Source organism: Dreissena polymorpha, chromosome 14 (genome assembly GCF_020536995.1).
Source record: "Dreissena polymorpha isolate Duluth1 chromosome 14, UMN_Dpol_1.0, whole genome shotgun sequence".
NCBI classification, from domain to species: domain Eukaryota; kingdom Metazoa; phylum Mollusca; class Bivalvia; order Myida; family Dreissenidae; genus Dreissena; species Dreissena polymorpha.
Window position 1 is genome coordinate 47293792 of NC_068368.1, and position 15053 is coordinate 47308844.

Genomic DNA, 15053 nt, shown 5'->3' on the forward strand with positions numbered 1-15053 from the left:
CGTCGCTTAATCCGGAAACTAAAAATCAATCTTCGAATCTTGCCAGCTCGTCAAGCAGCCAATATCAAAATACGTCCGTAAATGAAAAATTAGGAATGGAACCGAGAGAAATTTTAACTCAATTGTTTAACAAGGTTAACTATAAGCTTGAAACTAATGAAAATCCTGTAGATACAAATGCCGTTAGGAAAAGTGAATATTTGGAAAGTACATATGATATAGAAACTGACTCCCATGCAAAATATGCTGTCACAGAAAAGGAAAAAAGTTTTTCAACAAAAAACGAAAGTACGAATACATTGTTACAAACATCTACAAGGAATTCAATTTCAGGAACCATTAAACGTATTGATACGCGAACATCAATGCCGATAGGAACACATCATGACGTTAAATCTCATCAAACACCTTTAAATGTTTCTAACTTGGGATTGCAAAAAATATCAAACGTGTAGAACATCAAAAAGATGAGCCAGGTACAGTTTCTATCGGAAAATCTATGACATTAATACGGGGTCAGACAGATGAGAGTACTACAGAATCATTGAATTGTATCCCAACCAGGACATCCCACGAGACAAAAAATATTAAGGCAGGTAATCAAAAAACTTTCTGCATGCCAATAACGCACCCATCGCCATCTAAAACAGAAATTGCTGGACAATCCGATATTGACTTGTTATATAATGCTAACTATCATGAAAGTCCAGAATATTTGAAAACAGATTCGCGTGCGACTAACTCTCCACTTAAAATTGGACGTGACCATTCACTTTTACCCGAAAATAAAACATTAACACCAGTGACACGTTCTCTAACAAAGACAACTGACATAACACGAAACTCGCAGTGCGTCGTGAATATGTCTTTAAAAACGCCCACAATTGTTGAACTCAAACGGTCTTGGCAAGCGCCAAGTGATATAAGAACAACAAGAGAACATTTTCCGACACGCAATTATTCAACAGTACACGAAGCGATGAAGAGTTTAAGGCCACAAAGCGGTAAAGAAAATTCAATATCAATCAATGCAACGAATATTTATACTGAAGCCACGAACAGATTTTCAGCTTTGGGACAGCAAGTCGCACATAATATTGAAACTAACAAAGACACTGGAAATACATCTGAATTTGTGGCGTATCATCCACCTGTTACAGTAGCACCAACTACTGACGAAACTTCGAATTTTTCTAAATTTATGAAAACCTTTTCTGATGATTCAGAATCTAGTGCTGCTATGTTGAATAAAGGCAAATCGACATGGCGAACGTTAATCACTGAAGTTGAATCCCAATCGACGGATTGGCAAGACAATATATCAACTCGAACATTGTTGTCAGAAGCAGCGTGTGCTACTAAAACAGTTGAACCATTGGTGACAAAAAGATTTCCGGATGACCAAAAACGTGATATAGATTCAATATCACGGAGCAGTAAATATACATCAAGCGAATCACGTGAAACAGAGGTTTGAATGACACAACGAGGGATCGCACTCGGAAAAAGCACACGTTAGCAGAGAAAAATGAAACAAAGCCAGAAGCTTTTAGCGCCTCAAGCTTTCAATTTTCAAATGTCATAGACCAGAACAAATATTGTGAAAGGTTCGTCCCATCAAGACCAAAACCGGTTATGGATAATAATGGTACATCACAAAAAAGAGTTGCGGTCGCGATGATGGAAGCAACACAAACACCTGTATGTGTTCCCGACAGAAACAAATCAGTTTATTGTGAAATCACACCGAAATCTAACATAGCGTTAGATGGGATTCATAATGCTCATGGTGTAGTATCTAAACTGCCGAGCGAATTTGGAAATGTACACTCAACTTCCGTGCCATTTGAAAGAAATCTTGACAGATCACGAAATGCACGAACTAAAACTATCGCAACATTTTCCGACGCAGTAAGTACCGTTTCACCAATGGAATTCGCGATGTCCAAGGAAGTTCATGTCAATTGTAATGAACAATTTACAATATCTCCCAGCGTCAGTAATTATTTGGTAGTTCCGGTAAACAAAGACGAAAATGCTGTTAAAAGTTCAAGACCAAAATATCTAACGACAGAGTTGACTATTCATGATACAACGGAGTATCTGCAAAGAAAGAGATTGTATCTACTTAGAGTAAGAAATGCAAAATTGGCATTAGAAGCTTCCTGTGAAGCCACACAAACGGACTTTATATATGAGCATAAATCTGAAGGTAATAATAAAATAAAAAAGCAAAAGCAACATTGAGTACCACAAACCCAAATATCTCGAAAATCGATTAATGCAGATGTGTCAACTATAAAAGGTATTGATGTGATTTTAAATGTGTAGATCATCTCCGAAACCTTGGTGTGCAAATGAACAACACCTTAAGTTTTGAGCAGCACATCGAAAGAAAATCTCAAATCGCTCGAGCGCAATTTTAAATTTTTAAAATCATTCGATGGCACTTATCACAAAAAACTGCAGAGGTCCTTGTGCGCAGCCTTATTCATTCTCATTTAGACTTTTACAACGGTCTTTTCACTGAAATTCCGAAATATCAGGATGACAGACTGCAGTGAATTCAAATTCGAGCAGCCAGAATGGTCTCTGATGTTTCGCACGATCAACCAATCAATAAGATTCTCAGGTCATTGCACTGACTCCCTATACATGCACGTGGAATGTTCAAGATGCTCGTGCTCATTTTCAGAACTACACGTGAAGCCTCTTCAATTTCCATCAGAGAGCTGTTCCCAACTGGTGAAGGTCGATTCAGACTTCGATCAAGTGATCATAATAACTTCAACATCTCAAGAACTCGAAAAAAGATAGCGGATAAATCAAAAGCAGTTATTGGAGCCAAGTGGTGGAATATTTTTCAAAAAAACTTAAAATAAACACGGAGCGAATTTCAGTTTAAATCAAAACTTAAAACACATTTGTTTAGCCTTTTATATGACAATATTTTTAGTTATATAACTTGCGCTATATAAGTGTTCGTGTTTTTGTTTGTGAATTTGTTCAATATTTTTGTGAACCTGACTGAAACAATGTTAAATCACAGACTAATTTTTGGATTCCCATTATATTTTGTGTAAAAGATTTTTTATAAAACGATAATGCCTTCTCCGCAAATAATTAAGTCTTCTCTGACTGAATGTGCTTATTGTTTTCTTGGGAAGGGGAATCTTACTTTTTTGCTACATTTTTGTGTATATCTTTGAATGTGTTGTTGTGTATATACATGTGAATTGTTTAACTTAACAGTGTTTTCTCTTGATAACAATACGCAGGCATGTCAAATAGGACATAGAGCCATTCGCCGGGATACATTCGCATTGATTAGTAGTGATTAACCAAACGAAACACGCTGATCGGACACCATTTGTGCTCATTACACACAGAAATACAACAGTCACGGTGCTTATGTATTGTACAGATGCCGTTTTTTTTTAATATGGAATTATGAATGTCAAAGTTTGTCCTTTTTGTAATCTGGTGTTAAATTGTTATATTGCAAACATATTTAATTAAAAAAATAAAAAAATATGCAAATTTGATTGCTTTATAAGTTTAAATAATACTATTTTAAGGTAGGCTTAAATAAACTCGTGTAAGTGTTTGTGTGACCATGAATTTCACTATTAATTATAATTCTGTGTGTTTGTTCATTGTATAGTTTTAAACTTATAGTAAGACTGATCATTGAACAACTGGAAGTATACTTTAGGGGCAACAAGCGGAATAGTTATCTTACTACAGCATGCACTAGGTCAATCATTGCAATTGTCCATTGTTTGTAAAATATAAATATCAAGTTGTACTGATAAATAATGTCTGTGTGTGATACAATTTAATGAGGTGATTTATTCATGTTACATTCGGTTCGATATAACATAATACTGGTGCGATATAACATCATACTGTGACTAACAACGATCTAGTGGTATATAAGCATTGTGAAAGTACGGTTGGATACGATAATGCATGGCGCTACGTCTGTTTGTTGATCTGATATATATATATATATATATATTGTACTATTTTTGTCGGGTTTGAAGCGGTACTATACCATTACCGTTTGGTCCCATAAAAAAGGGTTCTATTACCATTAGGTATGATAATGAATTTAACTCAAACAGTTGAATCGGATGTTTTGTCCTACGTTAAGGTTCGATTATGTATTTTATTATAAATTTAAATAATCTGCATGAAATACAGGTGTATTTTTGGTAACAAATACAGAGGGTGAGATCAGAATTCAGAATCACAAACCGCGAAATCCATTTCCGTATCACGCGTCTGAAAAAAAGAAATGACTGCGCAAAGTGTTATGTACATTAATATAAGTATTGCGCAGAGTATTATGTACATTAATATAAGTATTGCGCAAAGTGTTATGTACATTAATATTAGTAGTGCGCAAAGTGTTATGTACATTAATATAAGTATTGCGCAAAGTGTTATGTACATTAATATAAGTATCGTTCCGAGCAGTATTTGGGAAAAAAACTGTTTTTAGACACGCACCATGCACAAGTACTTTCATCTCATTAAATCGTTGTTTTGAAAACTATTTTTTATTTGTTTTATCGTAAAGAGGTATATAGTAAATGGAATATTCCAATACTGTGTCGTTCTGGTACGGAATACCGTGAGGACCATCGTGGTTACACATTAATATCCAGAGGGCGACAATGCGAAAGTGCGATAGTACGATGGCGACAATGCGATAGTACGATGGCGACAATGCAATAGTGCGATAGTAAGATGGTGACAATGCGATTGTACGATGGCGACAATGCGATAGTACGGTGGCGACAATGCGATAGCACGACGGACAACGGACAAATGGCGATCACAAAAGCTCACCATGAGCACATTGTGCTTAGGTGAGCTAAAAAATAAAAATTATTTTTAGATCTCAACATTTAGTTTATATTCCATACAGCTCTATAAGTAATACCTTAGTAAATATATTATTGAAAACACTTGTATTCTCAATTTTGAAGCATTTGTTTACATAACAATGTTTATTTCCCAATTTTAGTCAAAACGCCACTAGTTTTCCCAATCAAAAAGGACCCGGCCCCATTCCCAGAGCGGTGGAAAACAAACACTGTGACAGAAGTGTTTTTTATAATGAATTTTGTTCCAGCTTAATTGAAATGTACCTTAATACACTTTATGTGTATCTATATGATTATTTTTTAAGCATTTACGTTATTATATCCGTTACAAAGAGCACTGATTCTAAATTTCTATTATCTTATGTCTAAATGTTCAATTGAATTCAATAGTAAAGACCTCTATAGGGGGCAGAGCAGAGACGTCTAAAATATGATTTTCTTCATGTGCAAATGTGAAGTCGAATAAATGATTTAACTGTATTTTGCATGAAATGCACAATTTCCAATTGTTATACCCGGTTGCCATCACCAGTCTTCTAAATCACTTGCCGTGATCGTGAACCTAGGGACCAATTGTGGTAGGTGACAACGACAACAAACTGACACAAAACCACACACTTATGGCATGTATGTCATTCGTCGTCTGCATAATTTTACTGCAGGTAATGCAGGCCTACAAGTGCTGTAGCTCATGCAAAGCGTGCACTCTCATTGGACAATATCGATTAATCCATACAACGACGCTACGCCTAGCGTAATTAAGAGCAGACTGACTTGCAAAACACGCGTTCAACATTAGCTGTCCGCTAACGCGAACAACTAAAAATACACTACTTACCATTTCGGAAGTTCTTCTTATAAACACGGCAAGAAATAAAAGATTATAACGCGGATTCAAATGGTCAATCAGTACGAAGTAGGTCTATAAATTGAGAGTTCCCGGAGGATCACTTAGCTTGAAAGAACTGGTGACCTTCGCCAAAATCGGGTCTCCTAGGGTTCCCGGGACACCGTTAGTGTCGAGGCCTGATATTATATTTACTAAGGTTCAACTAAGAGAGCTGGTTGGGAAAAAATGCTGAGAACTCTTTTTTTGAAAACCTTCATTTGGGAATTTTCAGGTCCTATTTGGGAAAATTTTATATGGGAATGGGACCAAGTACTGGCCGTCTGCTTATTTTTTCTTTGCGTATATTGATTCTTTTAATTTATATATTTATATAGCGTCCTTAGAGTGTCGGTAGCGTGGTCGAAGTTTTATTCATTATTGAAAAATATACTGTGAGAAGTATCATTGTGCGTTGTTTTTATATTTCCATTTGTAGAATAATTGTTCATTATGTTTAAGATCGGAACCAAATTGTTTTGTTACATAATTTTCTTCAAACCACCATTACAAAGATAACTACAATATTAAAGCGCGCATTTTCTCTCTAAACAGTTAGTTTTGCTTCCGATTTCGTCGAGTAGACAATAAAGGAATAAGCATTTAAAGGTTATTACATGATTATTATAACATTAGGGACTTTGAGAACGTTTCCTTTTCAAACGTTTTCAGAGCCTTGAAGTTGGATTCCTACAGCTCGAGTCACTAATAATTGATGATATATGTCCGGTGCCCTCTTACAAACATTATACAGCACTAAAAGACTCCATACCTTAGGTACAAAGTCCGATACAGACCCGCAGTCATTTCAACGTGACCCGAGGTCTTGTTTTGAGGTCTTAATAAAGTGACCCGGAGTTGTTTATTTCAACATAATAGTTTGAAGTCTATATATATTATAGGACTAGGAGCAAACCCCAGGTTAGTACATTCAAAACCCGATTGCTAGAACTCGTCGGGGCCGGCAACAACAGTTCGAGCCATCCGGAATTCGAGCCATCCGATTTCTATTAAACTTTTGTTAACGAATATTTTCACCTCCAGTTGAAGAGTACATATTGCTTAAACTCCGCACTACTTTCTGCTTTGGAATTAATAAGAACTAAATATATACTTAATACTATAACACTTAATTAACCAATATTTTATTTTATTTAATGTCATCTTTTACTCAACTCAATTAAAGATTGGGTCGATGACATGTTTGCAACCAGTGTTGTATCTATTATTGAGTGTCTTTATTCAAGCGGTCCTAAACGATTAACAGTTTATGCGACCCGAAGCGAGTTCGAGCCATCCGCACAAAAGAACGTGTGAAAATTGTGACCGGGACTGTGAAAACAGTTCGAGCCATCCAATAATTCAAGCTTCGCATTTCGAGCCATCCGACACAATTTTCTATCAATATATAGCAATAATAAATCGGTGCTTTGATAAGAGTTTGAGCCAACCGGAAATTCGAGCCAAGCGAGTTCGAGCCATCGGGTTTCGACTGTATATAGTAACATGTCTATCTGTAGTATCGGCCCTCTTAATGAATTCATACAGATTTTGGAAGTGAACAAATACAAAACACGCATGTGTTATATGTCAATCTATAGTTAAAAACACGCATGTGTTATTTGTCAATCTATACTTAAATGTGTATTCTTGGACATAACAACAAAAACTGCATTTAAATCTGCATTGTTTTGACAAAATACTGGCTAGATTTAGATCCCTGTAGTAAACTGTATCATGTACAATGGTTCTCATATTGGCCTTTTTGATTGGTTGATAAGAAATGTTACTATGCGCATGTGCTTGTTTTTTTAAAATAGTATTGTAATAGAAAAACAAAACTCATATTCATGTTGTTCTTAGAATATTTTGTTATTTTATTTAAAACCAAGCAGCATAAAAACATTTCATAAAACTACCTTTAATCCATCACCAACTAACATAATTGTGTGTTAAAAATAAATTATTATAAAACCCCCTATTTATAAAATTAATTCTTATATTACTCCTTATTTGTTAAAGTAATTATTTAAAGCCAGGAGTATTGCTGTTTCCATGTCTCAGCTGTTCTCCCGGACACTGAACCAGATTGTTTTTAACCGCTTTTAAAGGGGCCTTTTCACAGATTTTGGCATTTTTTTTAACTTATTCATTAAATGCTTTATATTGATAAATGTAAACATTGGATCATAAAAGCTCCAGTAAAAAATCAAGAATTTTTTTTTTAAAAGTTAAAGAACATTGCCCGGAGCAGGTTTCGAACCAGTGACCCCTGGAGTCCTGCCAGAGTCCTGAAGTAAAAACGCTTAAGCCTACTGAGCTATTCCGCCGAGTACACATTCTTCACGTATTTTATACATTATATAAGCAATCTTCGTAGTTTCACAAAATTTAACGACAAAAACAGAACTCTCCAAATTATTCAATCGTTTCGCGTTGCAACGCTTTATATGTTTTAGGTTTTGAAATCGTCAAAAGATGCATATAATGGCTATATTAGAGCATGAATAATGTTCAGTATTACTGTTTCCTCACAAATATCATAACTAAAACGAAAACTTACGAATCTGAAACAACTTTTTTCAATTTTGTCAATTTACCAAAGCGTGAAAAGATCCCTTTAATTGTCATTTAGATTTACGCGAAACCATGCTTTGGTTATTTGGTTCTTGAGAATCTGATTGAAAGAATGCATGCAGCGTGGATTTTTGACACTGAAATGGCTTTTTTTGCCTTCCACGCTTCGATACACCACTTCGGGCGGCCATTTTTATTTGTTTATGTAAAACGGTCACTGACACTTCGGCTTATTACTAGTGCCTCTCTATGTCGTGCCACCAACAATCAAGGACCACAATGTAAATAAGGGATATGCTCTTTTTTGTGTAATCCTTGGCGTTAGTGTGCATGCCATAGTGCATTCTATGCACGTACTTTTCAATTATGATTGTTTTTACTTCATATTGTTTTATGTACATGTTGTTTCAATGCATTGTGAGTATGTATGCTATCTCCGAAATAAATCTATCTATCTATCTAGGTCATAATGGCCATTAGGTTGTCTTAAAGTCATATAAAAAACTATATTTAAGATTTAATTTTAATGACATTTTGAATAGGTATACAGTATATAAATTGTGAACAAAAAATGACGAGAAATGTAATTCAAAAGGTACAATGAACAGTAATGATTCGCCTGCAACAATAGGAGAACAGGTGGTACGGTGGTCTAGTGGTAACTCACTGGTCTACCATTCCAGAGGTTCCCGGTTCAATTCCTGGCAGGTGCACTGGAAATTTCAGAAATGCTTCAAGTGTTTCCCACCCAACTATAAATGTACTGGTATGAAACCCAGGTAATTCTCGCGCGTATCGCTGCTATACACTGAGCACGTAAAAGAAACAAGGGATCTATTCGCAAAGAGCTACGGTATCGCACACGGATTCCTTATATCTCAATACTGTCTCTTCTGCTTGCTGTCTCATCAGCAAAAACCGAAGGACCCCATTGGAAATAAGTGCTTGCACTTACTGGGTTATCCTTGACTGCAAAGCCCCCCCCCCCCCCCAAAAAAAAAAAAATCGAGACCGTTTCGTCTATAGACCGTTTTTAGGTGTGGCTCTATCCTCACAGCAAACGCTTGTGTGACGTTGACTTAAAGTTGTAGTTTTTTTTCAATGTCCATGCAGAGTTGTCGTTCCTTGCTCTCACATACAACCTCTGCCATCACACAGGGACATTTAATAAAAATTCTCTACATACTACAAATATATATACAAGGGATACAACTGTAAAATTTCCAGCACAACACCATGATCTGAACAAAAGCAAAATAATTGCTTCCAACAGCAAAAGTTGCACTAAATAAACAATATAACAATAGCCAAGACATTTATCTTTCAGAATATAACTATCTTTAAAGCAGTCAATGCTTAAACAGTTTTTTTGAAACGGAAGTTTCATGAAAAACTGTAAAATTTTCAGACTCGGACAAAAGTGTGCACAACCACTTTGACATATTTTGTTCCATAATTTAATAATACTGAGCAGTTCAGCAAATTTTACCTTGTTTTATAATCCAAATATACTTTATGAATCAAAGTAGACAACTTTTATGATGGCATGTAAATGCATATGTGTAAAAACACCGTACATCTTAAATTGTTTACATTTTCTACAATCTTCAAGCATGTGCAAGTTGTTAAGTAATGTAACACGCAACGTGATTGGTTAGCTGTTTTCTGCAGTGGAGAATTAACCAATCAAATCGCATGTTTAAAATACATGAAGTGTAATATCTAAAATTAAAGTAGACTATTGTTATTGTGACATTGAAGTGTTTTTATACGAATTCGAGCAAAATATCACACTTAATTGTAATTATGTTATATTAAACTATAAACAGAAACTAGCAAATGAACATGTACGTTCAAAAGGGGTTAGTTTTAAAGAAATATGGAAATTACAACTAGAATTATCGGTTTTCAGTTGTGCACACTTGTGTCGCAGTTAGGATTGTTGAGCTTTTTTGCATGAAAGGTATCGTTTTAATTTAATGAATGATCGTAGTTTATTGCCAAGTTTATTATTTTCTGAAAGATAAATGTCTCTGCTGTTGGTATACCGTCTATTTTGTGTAATTAATGCTTTTGGAAGAGATTTTTTTGCTTTTGTTCAGACCATGGTGTTGTGCAGGAAATTTGACAGTTGTATCCTTTGTATACTGTTAAAAAGTATGTAGTTTTTTTTTTAAAGATCCCTGTGTGCCATCACAAGAAAATCCTACCAGATTCGGTTGGACGTTATTTAATCCAGCTATGCTGGTTCCCGTCAAATCACTGCGCGGCATTGTGTGCACACCGGTCTTACTGACCTGTGTACTACAGCGCAAGGAATTGTGGGTAGCACTTCTTTTACAAGTGAAAAGTAAGAGCGAAAGTAAGTCAAGTAATCGTGCTTCTGAAAATCGCTATCAGTCTTAATAGAGATTCAAAATCGCATTTCAACATATTTCATATAATAACATTTCTTTAAACAACATTCAATTTTAAACACATATTTAACACAGTTTTCTCATTATAAAAAAATATTAATTCCTACGCGGAACTTTTTTGGCGGAAGCACAAATCCCCAAATCAGGGGATTGTGATGCGTCCTAGCATAGAGGTGACAATAACGTAGTGACGTCACCATCTATGTATAGAATGACTGCGCGGAGGTTGAGTTTTTTTATGAGCGCCTATACGAGTCAGAACCGGGATGAAATGTTTACCGTATATAATGTGCTACTGGAAGTTTTGTGCACGTTCAAAAATTTCGAATTCGTGTTTTATTTTTTTCATTGCGTAACTTTACGCAAATATTTAAAATCTAAATCTTTATTTGATACATTTAATTTGTTTTTACGCCTTTACGCATGTTATTCGGAGCTCTTTCTACTTTCCAATGAACACCAAAAATCATGCGAATGATTGAAGTAATAGTCATTGATAACTACCAAATAAATAACAACTTTTAAAAATTAAAAACAAACATTAAATTTCCAGCACAGCCACTTCTGGTGTTTTTTTTAAGTCACGATACTAGGAGGAAGGAAAATACAATACGAATAAGGGATACTCAAAATCTTTTGTAACATTTTGATTATTATTAATTTACTGATTTTAAACCAATTATTTTACTAATAGCGAATCATAAAGCCAGATCGCTTAAGGAATATTGTTTATCATTTTATTGTGTTTTTCAATTTATTGTCTGAGCCATAAAAAAGACTAGTCCAACGTTCGACCGACATGTTACATGTAATTGTCCCCCTTTTCCACCTGTAAACACTAACACTGTAAATAATTTTAAATCAACACCAAACTGAGCACATATGTACAGTTTTCATTCCGTTCGCTGTTGTAGTGCTTGATTAGCTTGTGCGCATTACATAGGCTAATCAGTGCAAAAGGCGCCAGAATACAATCTTCTTTTTAAAAGGAGCGCTGTATCGAAAGAAGACACCCGAAAATTACGCTATCCGGCCATAATACCCAATATGTCAATATAATAGCGGTTATCGTTAATCGATAACTGATCGTTATTGGAGTGCGGTCTGTCCTGTTCTGTTTTGCTCTTTTAACAATTAGGGATATTTTTATCGGAGTTAGTATAACATCGCCTTATGTAAAATAGTAGAGATAATTTGATCGGGATGATTTTGGTTTACACCGCCTTGCTACTTCCTCTTTTCGGATCAGGCGAAAATTGAAAGGTTTGCAAAAAAAATGATCTTTAACGATTTTGGCAAAAATAATTTTATTATACCCCCATTACCATTGGTAATGGGGGCTATATAGGAGTCACTTTGTCGGTCTGTCTGTCGGTCGGTCTGTCGGTCTGTCCCGAAATTTCATCCAATCTTCACCAAACTAAGTCACAAGTTGTATCTAGATGATGTCTAGGTCAAGTTTGAATATGGGTCATGCCGGGTCAAAAACTAGGTCACGGGGTCACTTAGTGTGTTTTAAACCGAAAGTTTGTCCGGACCATAACTATGTCATTTATCGTTAGATTTTAAAATGACTTGGTACATTTGTTCACCATTATAGGACGTTGTGTCGTGTGAAAAAGTACGTAAATATCTCCAAGGTTAAGGTCACACTTGGAGTTCAAAGGTTAAATGCTTGTCCGGGCCATAACTTTATCATTTATTGTGAGATTTTAAAATCGTTTGACAAATGTGGTCACCATCATTGGACGGTGTGTCGCGCGAAAGAATTACGTCGATATCTCCAAGGTCAAGGTCACACTTTGAGTTCAAAGATCAAAAATGGCCATAAATGAGCTTGTCCGGGCAATAACTATGTCGTTAATTGTGAGGTTTTAAAATCATTTGGCACATTTGTTTACCATCATGGGAAGGTGTGTCGCGCGATAGAATTACGTCATTCTTCAAGGGCAAAGTCACACTTAAAGTTCAAAGGTCAAAAATGGCCATACATGAGCTTGTCCGGGCCATAACTATGTCGTTCATTGTGAGATTTGAAAATCATTTGGCACATTTGTTCACCATCATTAGACAGTGTGTCGCGCGAAAGAATTACGTCAATATCTGCAACATCAATGTCACACTTGGAGTTCAAAGGTAAAAAATGGCCATAAATGATCTTGTCCGGGTCAAAACTATGTCATTCACTGTAAGATTTTAAAATTAATCGGTACATTTGTTCACACTCATTGGACGATGTGTCATGCGAAAGAATAACGTCGATATCTCCAAGGGCAAGGTCACACTTTGAGTTCAAATGTCAAAATAGCCATAAATGAGCTTGTCCGGGCCATAACTTTGTCATTTATTGTGAGATTTTAAAATGATTCTGTACATTAATTTTGTTCACAGTCATTGGACGGCGTGTCATGCGAAAGAATGCATGAGTTCAAATGTCGAAATGGCCATAAATGATAATTGCATAATTATTCTTAAAAATCGCCATAAATTACATTCTCTTGTTTTGTGAAGACAGCATGCAAAATAGTATGTGTCAATGCGGCACGTGGGGGTATACGTCACGTCTGTGACAAAGCTCTAGTTAGTACAACATTATTGTTTAATAAGTTCAGAGTTGAAGCATAATGACTTAAGGAGTGCTGTAGGTGATGTATTTAATTGGATGAAATTTTTTTGAGCTCGATTTTATTGATTGAAAAGGTTGTTATATAACCTGTCAACAATACCCGCAAGGGGAGTTAGACAGTGTAGATAGACAGATAATTATTGCGGGTGTCATCGTCATCATCTCGTATTATGTTATTGGTATAAGCAGAGTTATATGAAAAATGATTATGCACCAGCAAGTTGCAGTGTTAAATGGGATTTTCAGTTATTTATTTATTTTATTTTTCATGTTTATGAACGATTACGTCACAATGCCGAAGGCAAAAGCAAATAGTAAGCGGGCCACGGATTCCATGATGGAACTTGCAGAAACCATATCAAAGCGTAGGCGACATGGGAAATCGGTCACTGACAGTGGGTCATCTGGTGAAGCGCCAGGCCCTGGGCCATCAAGCGCAGAGGCAGTCCCTGGTACAAGTACGCATGCGACAGAATCAGCCACTGGGTCATGTATTGAGTTGATCCCTGATGCAACAGCTTTAAAGGTGCCAGTTGGCGTGGAGGCTTACCAGGGTCATGAACAGGTTTTGTCTTTTGACTTTGACACTTACCCCATACCAATTGCAAGTGTGCACAACCATATGGATTTACATGTATCACCTGCCATTTAACATAAGATTATTTCAGGACTGTACATAGATATGGCTTCACTATAAGAGTCTCAACCAGGGGAACAGGTGCATGGTTTGAACCTCAGTCAATCTGGGCAGTACATTATCAAACCACTTGAGCCTTAAAATCAATAAATACAATTGAAACGTGGTCAGGCGCATTTCTAGTATATCCTAGTATTCTCTTAACAGCACATCCTAACAGGAAGCAGGAGTTACTCAAGTACATGAGTACAATTAGGACTGCCGCAAGGAGGCATGTAGGCCTGGATTGGAAAGCCTATGACCAGCTGTTTCGCTTGCGCCTTGCAGTTGATCCTACTGGTACCCGCTTTGATACAATTGATTATGAGCTATGGTTGCTATATGTGGGACCTTGTATGCAGGGGGCAATTGCAGAAAGAGTCATAATAAGAAAATGTTATGACTTTAATTACAGCAGGTGTGCTAGGGATCCTTGTCCGTATAGGCAAAGTTGTCTTAGTTGTAGTGGTAATCATCCTTCTTATATGTGTCGGTCTGCTTTCAGCGGAGTGCAGGTTCAGGGAAAAAGAGGATTCTTGCCAGGCAGGACCCCTGTTCCACAGGGCCCGCGTTTGGCTGGGTTTAGACCAGGTTTCAGACCAAGACACCCTAAAGCCAACATGCGAAAATATTGATTTAAGTCTGGGAAAATCCCCGATAAATACTGATGTGCTTATTTCATATTTGAACATTTATACAAATACACAAGATGCTGAAATACTTCAAGAGGGATTTTTTAAAGGCTTTCGTCTTGGGTTTAACGGGCCAAGAGTTTCAACAGATGCATGTAATTTGAAGTCGGCACGTTTACGTTCAAATATTTTAAAGCAAAAAATAAACAGTGATGTGGCGGCTGGTAGATTTGCGGATCCGTTCAAGTATACTCCAATAGAAAATTTTAAAATTTCGCCTGTTGGCCTCGTTCCAAAATCGGAAGGATCATGGCGGCTTATTACGCATTTGTCTTGTCCAAAAG